Genomic DNA, 5,082 nt, shown 5'->3' on the forward strand with positions numbered 1-5,082 from the left:
TTGTCAAATGAAATTATTATAATATTTTGTAACAAATATATTTACATCATGTTCGTTTCACAAAAAAAATAATTTTTAAAAAATAATTTCAAAAAAAATTACTAAATAACGAAAATATTTTACATAAAACCGTCCAAAAACCTTAATATATCAACTTTAAAAAAAAATCAATTCTTTCCTTAAAATTCATTTTCCAAAAATTGTTTGCAATTAAACAAACTCGACTTTGATAGTTACTAAGATAAAGTAAGATGTGTTGGAATCTTAATGTGGAAAAGTCCCCTAACATAGTCACGAAAAGCATACGATACTCCTGTTTTTTCTATTGCAGCTAAAGCATAAGATACCTTTTAAGTTAAAATCATGTTAGATTACGTGAATGATTGAAATTTGTACCTCGGAGAAAATATAAAATAAATTTTTAATATCAAATTTTGATATTTCGTATTCAACTTTTGTTTGAAATAATTTCTTTATACTTGAATTGTATTGGTATTACTTTTTATAACTTATCATATTTAATGTCATATTTAATTATTTTTTAAATTTCGTACATGCAATTTAGCATGTATATAATATTAATGACATTCTAGATTTTAATTAGTTTTTTAACTTTGAATTTTTCTTCTTTTACTTGAAAAATCAAATATTTAGAATTTAACTAGATGAGACTTTGGTTCACTTGACAAAAACTTAAGTTTAAGATTTACTATACATAATTATATGTGCAAAATTTTTGAGTTTTAATTTAATTAATCTTAATTTAGTTTTAGTCTCGACTTATTAATACAATCGGTTTATAGTTATTTATATTTGTAACTATATTGTACTTGTTACACTTAAAAAATTTTAAATTGTTTCACTTTTTTTTTCTTTCAGAATATTTCATATTAATTCCTAATCGATCTAGACATCTCTTTTGTGGTGGCATCCACTTTAAACTTCATAAGGTGAGCAGATAATGGATTTGCCTTCCAATTATATATTCTGACTAAATGAATATATGCCTCTTAATTTCCTTTTTGTTTTTCTTAGGAAAAAAAAAAGAATATGCAAGTACCTTCATTCTTCATCATCTTCATTTTACCTGGCTAATTGGAATGTATACACGTGTGCGTATATATACATGCTAATTGTCACAATCTTTTAATGCATATATTCACCTGCCTGATCAATTATAGAGGAATATATGTTTGTTAGCATCCTCGCAATTTCAGACTTATTTATTAAAGTGAGATATTTAATAAATACAAGATTTATGATACACTTACATTCACAATGTATATGAAAAGGAAAATTATTTAATAAATATATTTATTAAAAATTCACATAAAAATCAATTGATATTTTGATTATAGTTGTAAAGTTAATTGTTTACTATGCATGAATGTAGAGTTGTCTAAGGGTCGGGTGATCTGTCTGAACCGAAGGCCTGCTCGAAATATGGGAGTGTTTGGACAAGTAGATAAAGCCAAATGCAAATGGGCTTGGGAAAATGTATAGGCCCATTTTCTGTTCAGGTTGAGCCCCGGGTAGAGTTTTTATGCCTGAGCCTAACCCAACCTGAATATATATATAGCTTCTATATTGATTCTATTCCTTTGTTGGGTATGAAAGATTTGAAGGTGTGCGATTTACTTAGTGAGACTGGTGATATCTGAGATAATTTGATGGTAGTTGCATTTATAAGATCCCAATAGCTCCATAGAAAGGTCTGGATAAGATGATTTGGCATTGGTCTAGTAATGGATTTTATTTGATGAAACCAGGATGCAAGTTAGCCTTTGATTTGTATTCCAATTCTATTTTGAATGAAGCCAATGGTCCTTGATTGAAGATTTGGAATGGCCATTTCCCACTGGAGGTCAACGATTTTACTTGGAGGTGTCTCAGAAACTTTATTCCTACCAAGGCAAGGTTAGTTGATAAAGGTTTAAATGTGCCTTAAATTTGTATCCAATGTGGAGAGGTGGAAATTGTAACACCCCTAAAATTGTTATACTTTAAAAGAAATAATAAAATTGAGATTGTGTACAATTGATTTCTTGAGAAAGTAAAATAAAGAAATGAAATTGATAAAAGAGAAGGTTGAGGAGTATCAAATAAAGTTGAATTGAGAAGTATGTTGTGGTACACTAAATTATAAGGACTAAATCCTAAAGATGTAAAAAGTTTTAAGGTTCAAGTACAATTGTTCAAAATTTTAGGGGTTGAAGCATAAATATGAGAAAATTGAATGACCAAAAGTGAAAATAACCCAATTTTTTATGACATGAAATCATAAGTAAAGTTTGGGTGTCTAATGCCTCGAGACCCTAAATACTAATGTATTTCATCTTGGGTTGTACTGCATTCATATAAGGGAGTTGATACACGTGGGGGGAGTATCATCGAGACTCTGGGGACCGAAAGAGAAGGGATCTTTGGGAGTAATACTTCGGTTATTTTGGCTCAGTCCTTTTCCTTGAGTGTTTGTTTTCGACATCGATAAATGTAAATGGGAAGTAAGTGAGGAAAAGAAGAGAAGAAAATATTACCTTTAGGAAATATGAGATTAAAGACGATAAAGACAGAAGGATTGAGCAAAAAAGAGCTTAGGGATTTAAAATGATTTAGCAAAAGTGTTGAAGAAATGCTTGAGTCTCTGTTTTATAGAAACAAACGTGTGCAAGAAGTTTATTCCGTGAAAATTGTTTGGGTTCTCTAATGCAATTTTGACATCTGTAAAAAAGGTAAGTATGTAACGTTCGAAATTAAAGGGTTAATTGCCAAAATTCGGATTTTTTCCAAAGAGGTAAGCTGATGCCAATCTCTTACTAAGGTTTTCAAAGCTGTTAATGGGAGGAAAAATTTTTATGAGTAAGTTGGGAAGGTTGCCTAATTGGTGACGCGAACTTGGCGCAAACAAATAGTTTTAGTTAAGTATTAAGGGGAGAAAAGTTATAACATCCAGCTCTAACAGTCTAAAGTAATGGTGCGTAGGTGTGAAATAATCTATTTTACGAGGTGTTATCTGCCCGATTGACTCATTTGGCATATAGAATGGGCATATAGTGGTGTCAGGGTTGAAAGTAGGGATTTATATCAGAATGTGTTATTATGCGAAGATGAAGAAGTTGGTAAGTGTAAAGGGGCAAATATGATTTGAGATAATGTCATATTTGTCTTAGTACTGTGCTTGTTACGTTGTAAGTATTTTGGTTAGGAATCAACTTGATAGACTAATATGATATTTATAATTTTGGATTCTTATTAATGTTACTTCCAGAATTTTTAGACTATTAAGTAAGACAAACTCTGAATTTAAATGACAATTGTCAAATTATAGTAAGTGAGTTAATTCTATATATATATGTTGAAGAGTTCTTAAAATGAGTTTTCTTTTTTCAGATTATGCTATTCTCTAGTTCCTTTACTATGATACAATGGTATTTCTTCATCTATAAACTGAAAGCTCAAGATTTAGATCTAATTAGTGGTTATTCCATTCTTGGGTAAGTATTACCATTCTGTATGTTAAATTCCAAAAGAGTAAGTCTGTAAGAGGTGTATGAACAGTAAGATGTAAGTATAAGGTTTTGCATAGAAGTTTTTAGTGCCTGAGTTAATGGTAAATTGTATACGAATGAGTTTTAATGGTATTCCTATAGTTTGAAAGCAGTGGTTGATGTTGTTTCATGATAGATGTTTGGATCTGGAGTTCAAGTTACTTTAGGTGAGTTATCAGGTGAATTTCTACTTTGACTCTTGCGTGTACATTGTTCATACTAGAGTATATCTAAATGAAAATGATCAGGCTATGAATTAGAAATCATGGATAGTATAGTATGAATATGATACGTATACGACTATATGAATGAAGTTATGTTAGGATTGATTGATATTGAATATGAATTTAAGTACAGTTCAAGATTGGAAGGTAAGGATATTGTCTGATATATGAATTAGTTTGGTAAGTGTTTATCATGCTTAAGTCCGTCTATGATGCCTCTGGTAGGGTAGTCATATTGCTAACCAGACTGGCAAGTCACGGTATGAACAAAAATGAAAGACCATGTGGTTATGACCAATGGCACTTTTTGGTATGGAAACATCCATAGTGTTGCCTTCAGTAATTTAATGACTGAACTAGCAGATCACGATACGTGTTGTGCGTAAGTCCATGTGGTTAAGACTTATGGCATAAAATGATATGAAATGATATGATATGATTGTTCATGGCATAGCCTTCGATAATGAATGAATCTAATTGGAAAATCGCAATACATGAATCTCCGAATAAAACCATAAGAAAGAAACCATGGCACCTTAGTAAAGTTCGCCAAGACAATAAACATGTGACTCTGTATGTAGCCCTTGTGGTGTATTCTGAATGAAGGCCTTATGGCGTATTCTGTAAATAGTATGTTTGCTTCTGAAGTGTATTTTGGGTATAGCTTAAGAGTATATTATGCTTGCTTCTCTAAAGTGCTCGGTTTCATAAGTATGGAATAAAATGATGAACCACTGTATGGTAAGTTCAGTATAAGTTTGATCAGATGATGAAAAGGATGAGATAATTGGAATGGACTAAGAGCAATACATCTGTGTGTAAAAGGTACAATATAGAATAATATGTTTATGAACAACAATGGATATTTCATATATGTAAAAGGGTATCCGCCATATGTGAATAAATTGGGTATAACCTTGGAATTATAGAATCTTAGTAGTCTCCATCGTTCGGGACATATTGATACTTTAATTTGGATGACGTTTCGTCTAAAAATAGTAGGTACTAAGAATTAATTTACCGATAACTGATCGAGAGTTAATGGTTTATGAATAATAGAGCTATCTGCCAAACGTGAAAATGTCCACCAAAGTTTTGTATCTGTAAATAGTCATTCTGAAAGAAGTGTACGTGAGAGGATATGTTCAGTATGTATTGGACTATAAAAAGACCCTTGTTGGAGTAATAGGAAAGGGAAGAGTGCGAAAATAAATGAAAAGATTATGACTCAATTTAGTAGTATAAGAATTGGTAATAGGAGAAGTACAATAGTTGGTGTATAAGTGTAATTCTGACTCTTTGAGGGTATT

Source organism: Gossypium hirsutum, chromosome D05 (genome assembly GCF_007990345.1).
Source record: "Gossypium hirsutum isolate 1008001.06 chromosome D05, Gossypium_hirsutum_v2.1, whole genome shotgun sequence".
NCBI classification, from domain to species: domain Eukaryota; kingdom Viridiplantae; phylum Streptophyta; class Magnoliopsida; order Malvales; family Malvaceae; genus Gossypium; species Gossypium hirsutum.